Source organism: Mycteria americana, chromosome 1 (assembly GCF_035582795.1).
Source record: "Mycteria americana isolate JAX WOST 10 ecotype Jacksonville Zoo and Gardens chromosome 1, USCA_MyAme_1.0, whole genome shotgun sequence".
In the NCBI taxonomy this organism is placed as follows: Eukaryota; Metazoa; Chordata; class Aves; order Ciconiiformes; family Ciconiidae; genus Mycteria; species Mycteria americana.
Window position 1 is genome coordinate 194,526,257 of NC_134365.1, and position 22,564 is coordinate 194,548,820.

The 22,564-nt window shown below is 41.6% G+C and overlaps 1 protein-coding gene across 1 annotated transcript in view; it reads left to right on the plus strand.

Annotated features, from left to right (window-relative positions):
* The first annotated feature begins 252 nt into the window (after positions 1-252).
* TRPC4 (transient receptor potential cation channel subfamily C member 4) overlaps positions 253-22,564 on the plus strand; it is a 164,989-nt gene continuing 142,677 nt past the window's right edge. The window contains exon 1 of the mRNA XM_075491999.1: positions 253-759. The gene's annotated coding sequence lies outside the window, so the exon portion shown is untranslated. The remainder of the gene's footprint in view (positions 760-22,564) is intronic.

A 22,564-nucleotide genomic window follows, 5' to 3' on the forward strand; every position in this document is an offset into this window, starting at 1 on the left:
GCCACGCGGCGGGCCGGGGCAGCCCGCGGAGGCCAGCGCGGAGGCCAGCGCGGAGGCGCAGTGCGCGGCGCTCCCGCAGGAGGGCGCGGGCGGGCGCAGGCGGGCAGCGCCGGTGCCGCCGCGGCGCGCAGGGGGCGCCGGGCGAGGGAGCGGCGCGGCCGCGGGGGGCCGGCGAGGGCAGCGCGGCGGGGGCGGCGGCGGCGGGAGGGGGCCCGCTGAGGCGAACCTTGCCGCCGGCCGAGGAGAGAGCGCATCGGCGAGGACGGAAAACCCCCGTGTTTGCCCCTCTGCGCTCTTTCTGCCTTTATTTCTGTGTCTTTCCTCCTCCCCATGCTGCGCAGCCTGCGCTCCGAAGGGAACCGTCGCATCGGAAGGAGCTGTTAGTTTCTACAGCCAGCATGAGGGTCCCCGAGGAAATAGGGAGATGCCGCACTAAGCAGCCGGGGAAGAATCTGCCTCTCATCTGTTGCACCGGAGCCCGGCGGCAGGCGCGGTCCCCCCGGCTGGAGGTGATGGACACCCGTTAACTCGTGGGTGTCTATCCGAGAGTGTCTGCACGTGTGGCAAACATGAAGAAAATAAAGTAAAAATGGGGAAAAGTGGCTGAGATGGACGAGAGCCAGTGAAATAAAACAAACGCCTTTTAAAGGGATTTAATTTGCAAAAGGGATTGAAAAGGATACTACTTCCAAGGGAAAATGTGACCTGTTAAAACTGTTGAAGGGAGATGCCGGCTGTCAACGCATGCACCTAAACCAAGTAAGTTCTCATCAACTTTGATATATTCTCTTTCGGAATCTTTGACTACCTTCTTGTCCGTCTACAAAAAAAAAAAAAAAAAGTCCCTGGGACGGTCTGAGGTAACTTCTGCGCCGACACAAGCATAAAGCGACATTGTGCACCTCCTTGGTCACAGCTCAGGGGAGCATTAAGATCCCTTTCTTTCCCGTGTATGTAATAAACGCGGTTTTTCCCTCGCTGCCGCGGGAAGCGGCATCCCTCCGTGGCTGGGTGAAGTGTGACACCTGCAGGACAGCGGAGCGCCCGGGGGGCCGGGGGAGGGAGCGGTCCCCGGCCCGCTCCCCGGCGGCACAGCGGGGGAGGAAGCTCCGCGTCTGCCATCCGCTCCGGGCAAAAGCGAGGGCGGCCCGGGGAGGCTCCCACCCGCCGCCGGCCGCGCACCCGCGGCTCCTGCCGGCCCGGACGGGGCTGAGGGCACGCCGGCCGCGGGCAGTGCAATAGCGGGAGTTCCCATGTCACGCACAGGGGCTGCCCGCCTTCGGCCCCGCGCACACGGGTGAGGGGAGAGAGCCGCGCCGCGGTGCCCCCCGCCCCGGCGCTGGGTGCTGGCGGGGAGCCGGGGCGAAGCGGGCGGGTCGCGCCGCGGGCCGCCGGTGCTCCCCCAGGTACCGGCGGCCGCAGCTGGGGTGTCCCCGCTGTCCCCCCGAGGGGATCTCGCTCCCCGCCGATGCGGTCCGCAGGGACCCTCCTGGGAAGGCTCAGGTCCTGCCAGGAAGCCTCCGGGGGGACTTGGAGGATGGCGAGACGCAGGTGGGTAGGAGGAAGGCACGGTGAAACGAGCCGTGGGACGGCTCATAGATAAATGAAGTGGCTGGTGGGATTCACCTCTGCGTTGGGTGTACACTTGCAAGATCCTGACTGTTGTGGTGATTGTAGTCCTGTTGGAAAGAAGCATCCGATGCTCTGGGGGCTGACAGAAAATCACACTCTACAGAGAGGCAGAACTGTGAAATTCGCTGCAATTGGCAGAACCTGCAGCCTTGTTAATCTAATATTTCCCTGTTTCTACAAGAAAATGTCATTTATGCCCTTTTGTTTTACTGGACTCAATTGAGTGACTTCCTGTTAGCATGGCAACCAAAATTTATATTTCTCTAAGCGCGTCTCATGAGGTGGCTCTTCCAACGCTAAAACACCTTTTAGGTGGAAGTAAATAAAACCACTTTCCAGTCTGTGTTTTTCTTTCAGAGAATGGGTGGTACTCAAAAAATGAAAAAAAAAAGTGATAAAAGAGAGATTGCACCTTGGTTTCATCTGAGAAAGAAATGCTTCTTTTTATAAGAATCAGTGCATATATAGATTTCCTATAGAATACAGTATATACAGAATAGGAAATAGTCCTACACACTAAACTAAATGTCAACATTACACCACCTTTAATGAACCACTTCTTCTTTTTCGTGTGTTGTTCAGACTTCGGAACAGATGAGACTGTATTTGGAAACAGCAAAACAAAAATATGTCTGTCTTTTAAATTCAACTTCAGCCACTTGTTCTGACTCTATATATAGTAGTCATTGCCCTTAAAATAGCTCCAGAAAGAAATTCCATTTCTTCTTATCGCATCTTATTTAGAGCCAAATACTGCTAGTTGAAATTTAAGTCAGTTGAGGTCACTACAGATCTGGTATGATTTTGCTTATCCTTTTGAGTATGCCTGCTGAACATATTGGGTCCCGAGCAATGTGGCTCCACTCTTGGTGAAAGTGGATTTGCATTACTCCAGTGTGGAGAACCCACCAAGTATATATTGGAGGACACATGTAGAGAAAACTATTAAGGGATTAGCTTTCAGCTTTGTATGTGTGTGTATATTGCCTCACTTAGATGACAAGTAAAAATGAGCATGAGTGCTCCTCCCAACACCTGAGACCTGGCTCCATGGCAGTACACTGTTTAATCTGTCAGCTTTTTCTGGGACATGCTTCACTGGAGTGAGGTGGCAAAATCAACAGGGAAAATCCTGTGTAGCTTCTGCCTGCCTCTGGTGATTCTGGTAATCAGTGCTAAAAGGGACTGAATTCCCTTTGAAAATGATGACTAAGTTGCTGTGGCTTGTCTTACACAAAGGCAACGTAGAAGCAGGAAGAAAAGACTGTTAGAACCTGTTTCAATAAAAAGCAGACCAGAATAGAGGAAGCATTGATCTATTCAGACACTTAATGGTTTTATGAGTGTCAGATTTACCATTACCTTTTTGGTTCAGATTTAAGTTGTGTTGGGTTATATTCTGGTTACGTTATCAAATATAATATTTTAAATTACTGAAAGGAGGTTGAAGATAAAACTGTGTATAAATCAGTCTTCCATCACCATGTTTTGTGACAACAAACAAAATTCCAGAAACCTTCTGTTTTAGAAGCCTTGAATCCACTGAGGAAGATAAGACAGAGTTGCCCTTACGTTACTGCACTTACACTACTTGTAGTGTAGTGTAGCGTTAGTATAACACCAGCGACAACGGTGCCAGGGTCCTCATGTCCACTGTGATTTGTTGCTGCAAAACAAATTCACCTGACTAAATACATATTCATTGTTATAGTTTTAAATAACGAACACAGAGAAAGGCTGAGCATATTAAATCTTCTTTTTGTAGCAGATATCCATGCACAAATCCTTCATAGGTGTGTTAGCTTTCAGTCAAATAGAATTTGAAACTGTTAAAAGAGGAACACCTGGAAATAAGACATAATTGCTTTGCACAGTCAAGTTTTCAAAGAAATTAAAGGTTTTTAGTGTGCCACACAGACAAAAGTAACAAATAAATGAAAATTATTTATTATAGCAGGTTTTTCTTAGAGTTGTGGGTTGTTTTTTTTTTTTTTCTTCCTTCAAACTTCTGTTTTGGTTCGAATTCTCGAAGTACTTCTACTGTTTTACAACCACTTATTTCTAATTTAGATAGTGACTGGTGTGAGACAAAAACTGAAAAGAACCTTGGATAAAAATTACCTTTTTTACAGCTAAGCTAGTTTTCAGTGAATGTGGGCTGAAGGGAAACAGGAAAACTTCCTCAAATTTGAGTGAATTTTACATATGTCTAGGAGTATGAACCAGTCAAACCTAACCTCTAAAGTCTATGACAGCTTTTGCAATTGCTTGGTCACTGAGCCTGTGCTCAATATACTCATCTGAAAAGCTTCTCACATACCTGTGCATGTCAGATGAACCATTTGAATGTTACGATAATGATATTATCTGGTATATTATGCAATGGGTAGAGAGGGGAACAGCAGATGCAGAAAGATTTATTTTTTTTTTCACTGGGCGTTCCTAAAATAGAGATTACAGGATTTCTGGAGATATTTTCCACATATCATTGAAAGCTTCTGAGGGGCAAGCAGCCTTTCCCCAGGATGCAAAGGCCCCCATCCCACCGCTGGTTCACCGCTTGAGCGGCCAAGCCCTGTGATGGTGCCCCTGAACCCTTCCCAATGGGAAGTATTGAGTCCAAAGCTGTTTAGTGTCTTCATAAGTGATCTTGATGATGGGATCAAGTGTACCCTGATGGAGTTTGCCGATGATACCAAACTGGGTGGAGAAGCAGACACTTCAGAAGGGAGAGCCACCCTGCAGGAAGACATGGAGAGGCTGGAAGAGTGGACTAACAAGAACCTTATGAAGTTCAAGAAGGACAAGTGTAAGGTCTTGCACCTGGGAAAACATAATCCAGGAGTGCAGCACAGGCTGGGATCTACCGGGCTGGGGAGCAGCTCTGTGGAAAGGGACCTGGGGTTCCTGGAGGACAAGCAGCTCAATATGAGTGAACAGTGTGCTGCTGCGGCAAAGAAAGCCAACAGGATGCTGGGTTGCATCAACAAGGGCATCACCAGCAGAGATAAAGAAGTCATTATCCCACTCCACTCAGCGCTTGTCAGGCCACACCTGGAATACTGTGTTCAGTTTTGGTCCCTGCTATACAAAAAAGAGGTGGACAGGCTGGAGAGGGTCCAGAGAAGGGCCACAAAGATGATCAAAGGCCTGTGAAGCCTGCCATATGAGGAAAGGCTGAGAGAACTGGGTTGTTCAGCCTTGAGAAAAGAAGGCTTAGGGGAGACCTTATCACTATGTTCCAGTATATAAAGGGTGGCTGCAAAGAAGATGGAGATTCCCTTTTTACAAGGAGTCACATGGAGAAGATGAGGGGTAATGGGTACAAGTTACTCCTGGGGACGTTCCGATTGGACACAAGAGGAAAATTTTTCACAATGACAAAAATCAGACATTGGAATAATCTCCCCAGGGAAGCGGTGGATTCCCCAATATTGGACACGTTTAAGATTTGGCTGGACAGGGTGCTGGGCCATCTTGTCTAGACTGTGCTTTTGCCAAGAAAAGTTGGACCAGATGATCCTTGAGGTCCCTTCCAACCTGGTATTCTATGATTCCAGTACCAGCTGAGCACATGCTGGTTTTCCATTAGTATTTGCCTGACACACAAGTTATCATTTTTTTTTTTTTAAGTGATTCTTTCTGATACCAGTTTTAAGGACCAAAAATACATCCTTACATCCTTCCTTGGCTCAGAGAACTGTAAAGCTCATGCCATCTGCATTCGCACTTAAGACCAGACTGGAAAAACAGATACTAGGGTCCTTATGTCCTCATGCCAGCTAGTCATGCAAGGTGCAGTTCAGTTGGCTTAAGGTATCTTCCCTGACTGCCAACTGCCACTCTAGGAGGACACCAGTCTCCTAGTCTTGTAGCATACAGGCCAGCCTTTTGTGGCTACATCTGATACCCTGAACTGACATGAAATACCTATAGCGGTGAACATGTAGGGTCTCTCTTCCTTTCCTGGAAAGAGAAAGGCAGAAGCAGAGAGTGAACCATGCTCCATATTTTGTCATCTCCTTTATAGCAGAACAAGCATCCTCCAGAAGTGCCTGTCCATTTGCTAACTATGCAGCAAGACCTGAGACAAGAAACCTACCTTCTTAAGCTAGGTTAGCTGAATCCCAGCTGTGCAGAGCAGGCTGTGATAGTACAGCATAAAGGTTAAATAAGCACAGAGGTCAGTAGTGAGATCCAGGACAAATGGTTGCTATAATCGGGCTAAAATGCACTTTTTTTTAAAAAAGCCATGCATACATACGCACACATGCTAGTCTGCTGTGCTAACTTTGAAACAACCTGTAAACAGCATGAACTTAGAACTGACTGTTGGGTGTACACTTCTGGGAGTTTGCCAGCTACCACCTCTGCGATCCAGTTTCCTTACACAGGACTCTTCAAAACATAGTCTTATGCAAACTGTCAATAACTACCTAAAATATTTGTCACTTTTCAGCTCAGGTGTCTGGTTCCCATGTCCATCAGAGAGAGGCAGCAGCTGCCAAAGAGTCAACAATTTTCTCAGTGAAGGCCAAGTAGTGGGGTGATTAATAACATGGGCCATAAAGCATGAGAGGAGCATTAATACAACATCTGCCCCAAAATGTATAATGGGAAGTTGGCCTGGCCTGAGAGCTTTGCCGCTCCTTATGAGATGTGGGCATTCTACCAGTAAGGACCTTCCTACCATAAACTCCATGTGGTATCGGCTGAGAATTCAAATTTCTCACTTTGAAACCATCATTTAATCAAAGTACCCACTCACATCAGAGGAGGTTAGCAGTCCTAGGAAAATCAATGCAGTCCTGTGTTCATTAGATTACTGGACACGCTTTTGCCTGTGTTCATTCTGTGTTGCCCTAATTCAGGGGAAGAATACCAAAGGATTCTATTTTGAAGATGAAAACTGTAATATTCCCTAGCATACAGATGTCTTTACCAGATTAGCAGTTTGGTGTCAGACCTGAGAGTACTGGACTAAGAAGAGAGAGCACCAAATTTACTCCCAATGAAAATTTCATTTTCTTCTGTATTTAAACATTTTTTTCCTAAAAATTTATATACTTTAAACTTAGTTTGTATTTGGTAATGAATATTTTATTTCATGCATTGATTTGCTACTAGTATTTCCATTATAAAAAGCAGAACAGGCTAATTTACTTTTTGAGTAGAGGAACAGACAATAGGATTTTAGCCAAAGATACAGGATCATATTGTGTCTGATTTAAGATTACCCCCAGTATATTTGTATATAGTGATTTATGACAAAAACATTTTTGCTGACAAATCTTGAAAAGCTCTAAAAAGGGATTTTTGCACCAAAGGTCAGGTTCTTTTCACCTAGCCACCACAAATTTGATTGCCAGTTGTAAACCAACCATCTATGTTCCTGGTATAGTCACTGAAGACAGAAACCTCCGGTGGACAAACTAGTCCATCTAATTCATATACCTGACATAGAGTGGGAGGAATCAGGTATTTACTGTTGCTGATTGTGTTGGATTTCACACAGCTAAAGTAAGGCAAGATGAATCTCATCATAGCAGTATCAAAAAATAAAAAAACATATTCAGAGGGGACAGAAGATAGACATCTGTTTTCTTCCAAGGTATCTCAACGTCCTGTTGACCTTCATGGTATTGATGCAGACATCGTAACAATAACTACATGACTACAACATAACTCAAATATCCTGTTGTCTGCTCTCAGAATTCTTAAGAGTTTGTATTGGGTAGCTGAAATACGGCTTGTAGCTGTGCCAAGGGAAACGGGAGTGTCAACCGGACCCTCGTAAAAGAAGAACACACAGTTCTGGGCGCTCACATCCCGCCTGCTGCTAGTGCAAGATGTCTGTCTTCCGGAGAGAACATGCTGCATCTGTGGAGCAAGGGAAAGCAAGCACAGATTCTCTTCAAATGCTTTCAACATTGTACCATCTCCACAATGTACCTTAGTCTACTGAATACATAATTACAACAGAAATTATCTTTCAGTGATGACATAGTTGTTTTAATCTCTGTTCATGTGGAAATGTTCGTTATTATCAAAACACTTCAAAATAAATCCTTCTGCTATGCTTCAGCACTGGCTGCTACATACCTCCTGCCTATCTTCCACTGGAAAATAACTAAAGTATCCCATTTGTGTTTTGTTTATACTGACAACATTTTGTTTTAGATTGGGAGAGATGTTTGCCTTTCATTTTTGATAGTAATCACTTAAAGCGATTAGAGCTGCAGTCAATCCTTTGAACTTGTTTATGCTGGCCTGGTGAGTTTGTTTTTCAAATTTGATGTGTTCTATAGTACATTTGTACCTGCAACACCATCAGTTTCAAAAACATGTGCCTTCCCTATGGTGGCTTTAACTATCTAGCAGATACCCTACAGAAGGAATTTTGGCCATGAATAAAACTGAAAACAAGTTGCCTACAGAACAGTTGTCTAATTTGCCTTAAGCCTCTTAGCTACAAAACTGTCATTCAAAAGGCAGTAACTGCTTGTCTTTGAATTCATCTAGACACCTTACCGTCAGACATGTGAGTCAAGCTAATCTTTATAGCTTTTAGAAGGAACCTAGTAACTTTGTAGGGTGATTCATGTGGCCTGTCTTGAAGGAAATTAATTGCCCTCTGCAGGGGGTGCATTTCTTCCCATTTGTAATAACGGAAGATTGGGATGACAAACTAGCCTTGGATGCCAGTGTTTTGGATTACTAGGCTAGCGAATATGAATCTCGCCTTTATTTTTCAAATGTTTTAAATTGAAGTACTTCATAGTGCCACATAAAGATTAAGAAAGCTTCCTAAGTCTAATATGAAGAATATGCTATACTAATTTTGTAAAACTGATTGGGACCCTGGCACCTACAGCACAGAGATCACGTTGCAAATTGATGGCATAGGTAGGTGTTTGTATGTAGGTATTTGTAGTAAGTCCTGTGCTATAACTACTGTTGTATTTTCTTGTAAGAGGCATTAGGCTTAGTACAGAGCAATTGCAAAATAGTATTTTGGTCTGCCCACTTACATAAAAATATTTTATTTATGATTGTTTAACTTAGTGATATTAACTTCGAGCATATTTGTTTATGCACTGAAGCCAGTTGTACCAAATACTGACATGATTTGAGATGATTACATTTATTGCTGCAGTGTCTTTATGTAGAACTAAACTTCCACATAACTCTTTTTTTTTTCTTCTTTTTTTTTTTTTTTTTTGATTGAGGATTTGCTTCTTCCACAATACTTAAAACAAGCACACTGAGCAAGTGTTTGAATCTCCCCTCTTTTGAATGTGACTTTGCCCACAGGTGGGGGAAGCACGGGGTGCTTGGTGAGCTGGGTTGCATTTCAGTAGTCAGGCACTAGTCCAGCCTCAGAGCTGAATTGACTTACTGAACTAACCACAGTACACACTGGATTAGGATAAAAGAAGGATTTCTCACTCATCCCCAGAGTGCTTCCTCTTCACTCACTTCCTAGAAACCACCCTCATTTTGCTACTGCCTCTGCTGGCTTTAGGCCAGGTGGGAGCTTTCTTTCATCTGAAGAATTCCTTTGGGTTAACTGCAGACAAGACCTAGCTTTTTAAATCTTAAGAATTAAAAAAATATCCAGTGCATAAGATGCGATCTGGATGTATGCTTTCAATCCATTCTGTCATTGTATTTTGTTAAAGGGACATTACTCTCATAAGAAGGTGTGTCCTTGCTTAGCTCTGTTACTGAAGCACCACATTGTTTTACCAATGTCTTCTTACTGATATGCTCTTGTGCATTCATCCTTGTCCCTTATTAATGTCGAGTTTCCCACTTGCTTGCTCAGTATGTTAAGTCCAGAAATTGTAGGTGAGCTCTTGGTGGCACTGAAGATTTCATTTGGGCCTAGTGTTACAAAGCACCAGAGTCTCTGGGGAAGAGCCAGCCGCCTAACCCTGAGGAGAGGGTTCGGCCAGCAGTATCCATGTGTGGGTCTGTAGGTCTGTCCCATGAGATACGTTCAAGGAACTCATTAGCTTGTCAGTCCTCAAAGGTTCTCTAGTTCTTCAAGGCACTGCTAGTAACACCCGAGAAATGAGTAACTTAGCACAGTGTATCTTGCACTACCCGAAGCCCAGATGTCAGTCTTTATTTTCAGGAAGACTCATTGCTGATTAATAATTCTCCTCAGTGATAATATACAACCAGGCCGTTCTTAAAACCAAGGTTTTGCTGACTTCGAGCAAGGTAGCAAGGGCATGAGCAGGACTTCGGGGAGGATAGAAATAAGCTGACATTTCAAAACAAAAATGGACAAAACAGTAGGTGTTTCCATTTCAAAGCAATCGTATAAATAAAGGACAATGAAGACCATGTCTCTGTTGAGAGACATTAGTGCATTCAAATAGGTCAGCTCATGCTCTTATTCCCCATGATACTCCCATTGACAGTTAGGTAATAGACATCTTTCAAGGCTTGATTTCCTTCTGGAAACACAGTGGTTTGGTAGACAAGTATACTGGGGCAAAATGACACTTTAGTCATCTTATTTCTATTAGTGTGTTCTTGACTAATTGCCTATTTACTGTTATTTTAACACTCTTTACTTAAACCCTTTGCTGAAAAAGAAAGCCTACAATAAAAATTACCTAAAACAATCAACAACTCATAATAACAAAGCTTTATGGTCAGTGCATGATGGAATTCATTTTGAAGAAATAAGGTGCTACCTGTGCTTTGTAATTTGACCCTGATTCAAGAAAGTATTCAAATGTAAAGAAGTCTTGGTGTTCTACTGAAAGCAGGGCTTCAGAGGGTACTTCTTGTTAAGCATTGACTTCATTCCTCTCCTCAGTATGAGACATTTGCCTGAATCCAGGTTTAAGGAGTATAATTTGAAAATTTAGGTGAAAATTTTACATATGATAACAAAGAAAAATATCAATACTACAGAAATTTGTATAGAGAATCCAGCGTCACTTTAGCAATTTCACATGTGATTGAATTATATTAAAGATGTTTCCACTGTGCGTGTTTGCATTCTCCTTTGGAAGTGTTACTTTGGTTCACAGAGATGCAACCCATTCTTTGATTTTTTTCCATTCTTTTATCATAGCTGTCTGAGAAAACTCCTTTTATTTTGTGCTTTTATTATATAGGTAGCTGCCATTTAACAAGTCCATTTTATTGCCAAAGGTACCATATTAAAAAACACTTTCAGCAACTTTTGCATATAGTAAAGCTTCCTAAAATCCCCCAAGCTGCCTGCTTTTCAATTTATTTGCGTACTTACTTGTTTTAGATTGAAACTGTGTGTGCTCTTTGGGCTTAGAGAAGTACGAAAATCACAGGTGAATTTAAATGATGGCAATGGTCAAAGTAATTTGAAATTCTAGCACCCTAATGTTAAATTTTACAAAATACAAAATGAAACAATTGTGCTTTCTCATCAATCATACATGCATTGGTTCAGATGGAACATGTAATTATAAAATTTGCCCCCTTGGTTCCAAGAGAATTATAATGCTCTGGCAGTTTCTTGTTTCTTCTCAATAATTTAGCAGTTTATGAAAAATATATTGTGTCTCCTTGCAGTCAATGCAAGTACAAGTTATAGAGAATCTAGTAAAAAATCTTGCTGCTGTTGGGTATTTTAGAAGAATATGTAGGCCTAAAACATTAATCTATTTGCCATCATTGCCATGGTTGCGACCCATTTCTACCCTGTGTAATGTTGGGATCACTCTCAATCATTTTCTCCGTTCTCTATCTAAATATTTTTTTCTGTTGCAGTTCACAGACTCGTATATTGAAGCTTTTCATGGAGGGAAGCAGTGAATCTTTGCTTTAAATACACTGGTATAGTTGACAAGGACTAAAATCTCACTGCATCTGATTATAAGAATTCCTGCATCTTTCTGTTGCTGGGAAATTGGCTTTAAGAATGAAAATTAAATAGGCAATGACACATATAATTTTTAAAACAAACCTCTTTTTTAAGGGTTTGTAAAACATTCAGGAACCATTCTGAACAGTTTTTTTAATAGAATTGCCAGAAAACTGATTGCCATTTCAAGATTATAGCACATCAAAGCAAAAAAATCATCCTTGGAAGTCTCTATTATAAGCAGAACTCTAATGGACTATTACATATTCAATATGTTCAAGCTGTTATTCATACTTCCAGTAGATCACATATATTTCATTTAACATAAGATAAAACCGTTTTGTTTTAATGTATTATCTGTTTATGTCAACTATGAAACAAGGTGTTGTGTTATAAAGGAATCATCAAAATTTTCATTCTGTTTCTTCAACTTTGCTTAATGTCTTGTCACATCTCAATAACTCTTCAGAGTAATAGCTCAAAACACTGCAGTAGAGCTAATTTCCAATGTGGGCATTCCACTACAAGGTTTTAGAGGAAACGTAAATAGTTCTATATTTTTATAATTTTGAAGGAAATAGTAGTGTCTGCATCCATAATCTGAAAGATTTACGGATTTATGAATACCCAAATTATATTCTCTGCCAAAACATGCTTATAGATATTTATATTTTTGTGTGTGTGCACATATAACACACATACCTATATATACACACATAAGAGAAGAACACATATGTATATTTACATATATAGAGATATTTATGTGTGCTATGTGACTGAGACACATTAAAGGTTAATTTTTGCTCTGGTGAGTGAAAGAGAAGAGCTACTCAGAGGTCAGGATTACAGCCCATTAAAGTGTCTGTCTTGTGTGTGTACACACAGAGTTATCTGTATCTCGTTGGCTGGGAACATTTACCTCTCTCTGCACTTGCTTATATGATTTAAATGCAAAGTGTTTGAGTCCAGTTCTTGGCCAAGTATGCCGCTTTTGCCACCCCAAGCAAATAAGAGCTGTGAATTTAACTGTAATGGCAACCTACCAGAACATGGAAAATTTGTGGCCATCCAGAGGCAGTTCCTTTCCTCACGAGTTTAGAAACTCACAGGAGGTGAAGGCTTCTTAACAGCCAGCAACTTCTGGGCATGGAGCTGACAGCCCTGACACTCTGCTAACAGACGCAGCTTCTACTAGGGAATTCTTTTTCTAAGTCTGGTAGCAAATACAGCTTGACTAGGACTGAGTCAGTATCTTTCAATTTGTTTATTATCCAGAAGGAATTTTTTTTGTAGGCTTTTGTGTAGAAATAATAACTCATCCATTTAAAAACACAGCAGTCTATTAATCACATTCATGTAAGTCTAACAATAACGTTTTTAACTGTTTGATCCTTAGGTGAACTGCACATGGCAGCTCTCAGGGAAGGCTTCTGAAAGGAGGCAGGATACTTTTGTGCTATGCTGCTTCAAAACTTCCTCAGAAAGCTCTTTCTGAGTGTAGAGACCACAGTGTGCACGATAGAAAAAGAAAAGGTAGTTCATCATTCAGGATCCTGCTGGTTGTTTCACAAAGAGTCATTGCAGTGGCAGAAGCCTGAGAGCTGATTGTGTTTTGTGATCTCCTGCACTTGAGTGTAAGAACTGTTAGGAAAATAGAGGAGGAGGATACAGGCACAATGAAAAAGGAGATTTTAGAGTAAGCCGTGTATATAATTGTCCTGGTTTCAGCTGAGACAGAGTTAATTTTCTTCGTAGCGGCTGGTATGGGGCTATGTTTTGGATTTGTGCTGAAGACAGTGTTGATAATACAGAGATGTTTTAGTTGCTGCTGTACTAGTCAAGGACTTTTCAGCTTCCCGTGCTCTGCCAGGTGCAGAAGAAGCTGGGAGGGGACACAGCCAGGATAGTTGATCCAAACTGACCAAAGGGCTATTCCATACCACATGACGTCATGCTCAGTATATATAAGCTGGGGAAGAAGAAGGAAGGGGGGACATTGGAGTGATGGCGTTTGTCTTCCCAAGTAACCGTTACGCGTGATGGAGCCCTGCTTTCCTGGAGATGGCTGAACACCTGCCTGACCCTGGGAAGTAGTGAATTAATTCCTTGCTTTGCTTTGCTTGCGTGCGCGGCTTTTGCTTTCCCTATTAAACTGTTTTTATCTCAACCCTCAAGTTTTCTTACTTTTGCTCTTCCGATTCTCTCCCCCATCCCACCGAGGGGGAGTGAGCGAGCGGCTGTGTGGTGCTTAGCTGCTGGCTGGGGCTAAACCACGACAATAATCTAAGCCACTCTAGAAAACATCAGCCTGGCCCGACAGTTTCAGTCCCCCTGTGACATGCACCTGAATACAGTCCTTGTCAATTGGTTCAGAAAAACAGTTTCTTGAAATATCTGATAAATCCCTATGTTGACATAAACAGGAAACACATAACCAATATTCCATATTCTTGCCTGTCGTGGTTTAACCCCAGCTGGCAGATAAGCACCACTCTCGCTTACTCCCCCCAGGGTGGGATGGGGGAGACGATCAAAGGAGTAAAAATGAGAAAACTCATGGGTTGAGATAAAGACAGTTTCTGAGGTAAGCAAAAGCTGCGCACACAAGCAAAGCAAAACAAAGAATTAATTCAGTACTTGCCATGGCAGGCAGGTGTTCAGCCATCTCCAGGAAAGCAGGGCTCTATCACATGTAATGGTTACTTGGGAAGACAAACACCCTAACTCCAAACGTCCCCCCGTTCCTTCTTCTTCCCCCAGCTTTATATGCTGAGCATGATGCCATATGGTATGGAATAGCCCTTTGGTCAGTTGGGGTCAGCTGTCCCAGCTGTGTCCCCTCCCAGCTTCTTGTGCACCCCCAGCCTCCTCGCTGGTGGGGTGGGGTGAGAGGCAGAAAAGGCCTGGACTCTGTGTAAGCACTGCTCAGCAATAGTGAAAAACATCTCTGTAATATTAATGCTGTTTTCAGCACAAATCGAAAACATAGCCCCATACTAGCTACTATGAAGAAAGTTAACTCTATCCCAGCCAAAACCAGCACAGCCTTAAACCTCTTTATCATCTCTGTACTCACCTGTTTACAAAACACCGAACAAGCAGCCCCTTTTTTTCCTGGACCCGTGAAGTAGCTGCACAGGGTGATTGAGCATAAAGGAACCAGATGGGACAAACCTAGCTAATCCCTTTGTTTTCTTTAGATAACCATATTTGAGTTAGTCACAAACTGGTCCTTAGAAATTACTGTTCAGATCTTGATCTCATATGCTTTAAAAAAATACTTTAAATTTTTCAGAATTGTGGCACAGAAAGGTTAAATGACTTCTGACTCATTAATCATTAATATCTATCTACTGTAGATAATTTATCCAGTTCCTTTGAGTGCTAGCTAATAACTTATGCGGTGGAACTAGTAACTTCCCAGATCAAATAAGGGTAAGTGCTAATACCAAGACAAAATTAATAAAATGCAAGGATTTGACTTGGTTTGCCAGGTCAGAAATGAGGATGATAACCAAAAGCTGTACACAAAATAAATTTGCTAGTTCAAGGGAAGTCAGTAGCAGCTGTTCTGAAGAACACAGATAAAGCACAGACTCGTTTTTGCTGAGGTCCACAAAGGAGGCTCTTTTCTTCATTGATTGGGTGATAGGCTTTCATAGACATGTTTTCAAAGTTCTTTCCTTTAATATTCTGCTGCTTATCTCCTTGTTGTTTATAATCATATATTCCATTTTTAATTATTATAACTATTTTACTGTGTCATACAAAAACAAATACACGAGGTCTGTCCCAATGTTGGAACATAGACAGACCTGAGGACACTGGGATTCCTCCTCCAGCTGTCTAAACCTTGAATGCCAATGCAAAGAAACTGAATAGCCCTCTTCAAGGGCAAATCATTGTCTTCAAGTATACTAGAGGTTGAAACAACCTCTGAAAGTCCTTTATTGAGTGAGAGATTCTAAGTAATCTTAGCTTAATATTGCTAGACTGCTAACAATGAATCTGTTGCTAAAGAGAGGGCTGAAGTTGCAAAAAAGTGACAACTGCAAGCCTCATCTCTCCCATTTTCCTTTGCTGCCTTTCTGGGTTTCAGTAGTGGTCACAAACATGATTGAACTAAAATAGGTAAGTACAGGCAACCCCAAGTTTCCTATAATGCTAAAAACAAGAAGAGGACATTTCCAAAATGTCTGTATCAAGTTTTAGTTAAAAAAAAAAAAAAACAAAAGGAAAGAAGTTGCTACAGGATTACAGGTGTAAAATAGATTAGAGATGAGAACAGAAAGCAATAGTCATTAAGACCAATTTAAAAGAAGATTTAACAGCTGTTCAGTTCCAAAAATTAAGAGATTGTTTAAATAAAACACAAAGAATAGGAGGAAGCACACCAGGGAATAGACAAATACTGAAGAGATTTCAAAGAGGGTTTAAGAGTAAAAAACCCATGGTTTGCTGAAAAGGGAAGAGATGGTTTGAAGTAGAAGATTAAAAGATTGAGTGGTATAGTAAAGCCAGATCACAGTGAGCCAAAAAGCTAGGAAAAGCACTTGCTCTGTCATTTGCTAGTGTAGATAACAGTGAAATGGGTAGTAGTAATTTGCAAAATAGTAGTTTTTAGGATATACAATAACCAGAGCTATTGAACTGCATTTGTAGTGTAGCAGTACTGTTGTACTTATACACATGTATGTCTTAATTGCTTTCTGACCTATAGTATCTGGCACATTGAAACAGAAATCCTAGATTAATGAATTAATTTATCATTTACTTAACCCCATCCGTGCAAAGATTTATTCCATGCACTGTGAGTGATCCCCTACCCAGCTAAGTTAAAGTTCGCTTTGCTGCTGACTTCAGCTGTGATATTACTTCAACTACTGAGTAGTTGTAATGCCTTTGATATTTTAGCAGCAGTCAAGACTGAAAGATACTACGAGTGGTGGGACAAACTAGCTTACTGAAGTGTTGGCAGTAGAGGGTGGAACATTTTACCATATACCATCTTGGAGATTTCACATGAAAGAAATCAAAGGGTACATGAGAATGTACTTAAAATTGCCTGGGAAAGCACAAAGAAAACAAAATATAATACCACTGGAGCCTTAAACAACATTATCTGAGTAACACCAAAAGTCAGCTATGTAGTATCATGGATGTAATTGCTGAACTGTAGCAGTCCTGGCAGCTTTTGAGAATCAAATGAATCATGTATTTGGGTGATACAAAATTCTTAATCGTACTTAATTTTAAAAATATTCTCTAGCTTTTGAATAAGAAGCAACGCAGACCAGGATCTACACCAAGTCTTGGCAGTCAAGTAGGAGAGACTCCAAACAAACAGAGTTGCAACAGATCTCTTAAAATGAATATAGTCTAATTGAACAGATAGATGAAGCTGGGCAATGTAAACAATCCTTTTTTCAAATAAAATCAATTGAAAGTGAAAGACCCCCATTTCAAGTGTCAACTGATCTGGATAATTTGTGTTTTTCAAAGTGCTGTAAAAATGGTGTTGTTACTTTCTCTAGAAGTAAGTGTTGATTTCCTAAGTATAGGGTATGTAAATCTCATTACTTGTGCAAAGTAACACAGTGAACTCATAAACTGTAGTGGATTAAAACCTGATAATAACTGAAATGAAGGAAATTACCCATGTTGAAGTTAATGGAAGTTTTTCAACTAACTTTAATACAGTCACAGCCTTACTGCCTCCATCTAAATTCTTTTAAGCCTAGTAGCTTGTGTTTGACAGTGGCAAAAAGCATATTTCTAGACAGGAGTACAGTAACAGAGGAAGCATATACCATCACTCTCCCGAAGTCCAACTGCTTTCATTGCACGGTCTTCCTTTGCCAGATACGATTTCTCTGTGTTTTGTAATCCTCTGTGAGTTTTTGTTTCATGAACTCATCCAGTCTTCTGTTTAACCCATGTGTACTTTTAGCATCCTCACAATCCTTCAGCAATGAATTCCTCAAGTAACTGCCTGAAGACTCATCGCTCTTGTTTTTCTTGAACCTCACTCCTACTGCCTTCGTTTGATTCCTCCTGGATCTTGCACCTGAAAAGCCAGTGAACAATTAATCCATGTCTGTCCTCTTCTTGACACCCATAATTACACAGACCTATGTTACACCTTCCATCTGTCATTCTTTTACGGAGTGAAGATTTGTAACTTACTTAGTCATTCCACTTCTGGAAGCTCTTCTGTAAGTTTAATCACTCTGCTGCCCTTCTCTGAATGTTTTCCGGTACTACTGGCTCCTTTTTGAGATAAGGAGCCTAGAAATGCATGTTCAATCCTTTGTACTACTCTGAAACTAAAGACACATATATGTTTCCATTAGTATGAGTGAAGCAAATTCTGTTTGACAGGAAATGGACATATTAATTAGAGAAAATTCATCTTATCTTTTGGGAACCATGACTCCAATTTCTTTGCCTTGCCCCTTGTTATAAAAGAAGTGTTACAGAATACTTTCTTTTTCCTGAAGCCAACTTGGCAGAGGTAGCTGAGACATGTGGGAATATAACTGGTCATGACTCATTTAGGCTTAGACAAGAAAGGAAGATTTAAAAAATGTCTTCTATTTTGTTTATGGAACTCTATTTCAATGCTGGGAGCATAACTTCCATTCTTCTATTTGAAATAAAGATCAAACAGCTCTGTAAAACCTGAATCATTATCTTCTGGAAATGCTTGCTAATACTAGTAATCAGTCCTTTTAATTCCTGTACATGTGTTAAAATTCTGCTTGTTACTCACTGTAGCATATGAATCTAATGCAAATTGTACAAGAACTTTCATTATTCACTTGAACTTTCACTGGTTTTGCACTCTAATGATTCTCTGCCCAGCTGAACTTGTCATTTTGACTTTGTTAAAAACACATCTCAGTCAGGCCTGTGGAACTGTAGAATTTAAGAGAATAGGAAATTACTGAGTCATTTAATACTGAAAATAAGAGCAGGGAGACTACCCACTGAGCCATTCAGAATCCACCGTTCTTTTCTGTCTTTTGCACTCTAATTACATGTATCACAAAGTTACAATCCCTCTTTTTCTTCAGACTTGAAGAGTAGAATTTCAGTATATGTGTTTCTCTTCAAGACATCCAAGGAAAATAAATCAGAGATCCTTTAACAAAAAGTTAACAGTTCGACTGTTTTTCCAGTTTGCCCATTGAAGGGAAAGGAGTCATCATTCAATCTCATTTGTCTCACATCTGTCTGGAAAATTCAGAATTGATATTATAGTACTGTTGAGATGCATTCATAGTCAAGTTCCTACTCAGTTGGCATTGACAGAAACATAACGCAGCCATGGGCTACTGCGGTTCTGATTTTCACCAGAGCACTGTTTTGAAAACTTCACACATGCCAAAGAGTGATATCAATTCCCTGACACTGCGAGGTGATGTCTTTGTTATTGTATATGAACAGCTGAAGTAGAGGGAAGGCTGAGTAGGCCAAAGCCACACAGAAAGCCCGTAGCTGAACCATTTCCAAACTTTTGAGGAACCGTTAACCGTGTAAGTGTTTCACTGTCTACCTTTCCCATCCTGTCTTATAATCAATTTTTAATTACAAACAATACAAAGGTGATATGATTCTATCATGCATATCTGTGGCAGAGCATTAGGGATGATAACCTTGTAGTTCAGAAATGCCACAAAGTCTATAACTCAAGTCACTGCTATATAATCTGAAAAACCACCCCTTTGCGCTTTTTATTTTGTTGTGTTGCTGGGTTCTTTCCTCAGCAACTGCACTGCAAAGCTTATTCTGCAAAGCTTATTCTGCTTTTGATGTGTTTTTGATCAGGGATTCAAATAGTCACTCGATTCCAGCAGTGCCCAGCGTCTTGATCTTATTGACATAGATCACGCTGTTTGACAACATTTCTCCGTGCAAACCCTCGGGACATCACACATTTGCATTACTCTTTCAGAAAGAAAAAGGCTCAGCCTGCAATGGCTCAGTTTGTCTTTTGCTGAAAATCTTGACAGGGTTACAGAACACCACAGATAAGCTTTAGTCATATTTGACTAAAGAAAGAAAAATGGTGAAAATAGAAATGAAATGGTGACATGTACAGCATCCTTGAGGTCCCTCAGTTTTCTGTCTTGGGTGTCAGTGATGAATAATCCTTACTGTTATAGGTGGCCAACTCTGGTTATGGGACCCGGGGGGATTCCTCCTGTCCCACCCCAATGAACAGGAGGCTGCAGTTACATGTCCACAGGTCCAACCTGTCGCCACACTGAGCATGTATTCCCAAAAGACACATGTGCACATGGGCACACACATGTGCAGAACATGGCTGGCCACACAGACCAACACAAGCAGAACACAATCCCTTAACAGCACTTGCACTCAGCACTGACATAAACATGAACGCTACGGAGTGTCTGATCCTGTTCCTCCTCTACATGCAAGTCCCTCTGGTTGCTGGCCTTACACATTCTGTGTAGCCAGTAGCTGGTCCCAGATCCCCTGGTCTTCCCCCATTGCTGGCATCTGCACCTGTAAGCCACTTAAACTCACTGGCCCCCTCCAAGTGCTGGTACTGAGACCTCTTACGCTACTTGCCTGCTAGCCAGCTTGAAGTTTGCTAGCATTCAATCCCACCCACTCAGAGTAGAAGGCATGCCTACACACAAGATGGTTAGAAATAGGATTTAATGAGAAAAAGGGGCAGACTGTGGTGATCAAGTGCAGGGCTCAGTCAGACAAGCATACTGAGCAGCAACCCGTCTAAACTTGACCAGCCGCTTTTATCCCATTGTCTCTTTATTTTCCCCTATTTGTTTCTTCCCAATCCACCACGATCCCTTCTTTTCCCTGCTTTAGCTCGTTCCTCTAAATATCCCATAATAAATTTTGTACATTCCCCAGCCCTCCCTAAAACGTCCCATAAGTTTTACACAATCCCAACAATCTCTTCCCCCTGCATCTTACAAGTTCTTTACCCTATAGGCAATAACCCCCTCTAGTTGGCACGGCTTTCTGGGGAGAGTTTTCCTCCTTGACTCTTCTGGGTGGGTTTCACACCACACAGTGATTAAATCATTCCCCTGCAAGGATCTTTGCATCAAAAATAGCGTGGCCAGCAGGACTAGGGAAGTGATCGTGCCCCTGTACTCGGCATTGGTGAGGCCGCACCTCGAATCCTGTGTTCAGTTTTGGGCCCCTCACTACAAGAGAGACATTGAGGTGCTGGAGCGTGTCCAGAGAAGGGCAACAAAGCTGGTGAAGGGTCTAGAGCACAAGTCTGATGAGGATCAGCTGAGGGTGCTGGGATTGTTTAGCCTGGAGAAAAGGAGGCTGAGGGGAGACCTTATCACTCTCTACAACTACCTGAAAGGAGGCTGTAGAGAGGTGGGGGTCAGTCTCTTCTCCCAGGTAACAAGTGATAGGACAAGAGGAAATGGCCTCAAGTTGCGACAGGGGAGGTTTAGACTGGATATTAGGAAATTTTTCTTCACTGAAAGGGTCGTCAAGCATTGGAACAGGCTGCCAAGGGAAGTGGTTGAGTCGCCATCCCTGGAGGTATTTAAAGGACGTTTGGATGAGGTGCTTAGGGACATGGTATAGTGGTGGTCTTGGTACTGTTAGGTTTACGGTTGGACTCAATGATCTTAAAGGTCTTTTCCAACCTATACGATTCTGTGATTCTGTGATCTTAGAGAGCAGCCAGGTCCAGGTGCTCCCTTTGCATCAGGTGGGCTATTGGGGTTCCACCAGCTGACACAGTTCCTCTGGTCCTCATGGGTCACCGTGTTTACTGCAATTAGCCTTTAATCAGATAATCTAACACATACTGTCTTCATGGTTAAACTACTGAATGCGCCAATTTGTTAGTAGTCATCCTAGTGGGTAATTGCACCTTTTTAGTTTTCTCTATGAAAAGTCCTGAATTCCCACTGTAATTTGTAGCACATTTGAATAAAATCAGCTCACTAAACTAGACAATGTGACAGCAAATCACCATTCAGGGAAAGGCAAACTGAAAGAATGCAAAGCAGAAAAAAGTTTCTAGATTTTGTCCTTTTTACTTCATGCTGATGCTTCTGGCCTTCTGATGGTATTGGTTACACACATGGTACTGCTTTGCTTTCTTCACTGTGTCATGAAGCAAAAGTGCCAATAGAACATACCTGTCCCTTTCTCAGCCATTTTGGGGTAGTCAAATAAGTAGCTCTGTACTGTAGCTCGGCGTAGAAGTGATATTGTTTTCTTTCAGTGTACATTATAGTAAGAGATAATATTGTGCTCTTCAGCTTCCTGGACAGAAGATAACAAGTGCACCATTCATACTCTAGATGAATTTTGTAGCTTAATGTGTTATCTTCCCTGATCCAATCAGACAATTTAAACTGTCTCTGTGCCACTGATGCATCCAAGACTGTTTGGTATTTTATAAAATCCTGGTTTTCCTGGAAGAGTCTGTTAGACTGCAGATCTTTGCTTTCTCCTGTAGTGAATGTAGGTTGCTTGAAAAGAATGTTGCTGCTTCATTGTTTAAAATATCTGTGATCGTTCATTAAAATTCATCATTCCTACTGTGATGACAGCTACACACTCCGGGTAGGGCTCTGCTGAGCCCCAGACTAATCTAATGCTTGACCCACTAAACTCATGATACTAGTTCAAAAACAGCACTCCTCACATTAGATCTTAATGTCTCTGCAATTAAGAGGTCTCACTTCTGATTAACCAGTTTCTCCCTTTTCTTCTTGATGTCATTGTACTTATCTGCAATGGTCCAAAGCAGATGTTGTTTACCCTGAAGAATCACAGTTCCTAATGGCACAGTTATTATTACCAATAACACATTATGAGACAAGGATCAGTCACTGATTGGCTACATTTTATCTAGTTTTACAAAGATGAATAAACAAATAGACATCCAAAATTTTAATTATGCATTGGTGTAAAATAAAAACTAAGCATATTTCCATTTTAAGGTTGATTGGGATGAAAAGTATTTACACATACATTTTAGAGTTAATTATCAACAGAAATTATTATCTTGTATATAAGAATTAAGATAAA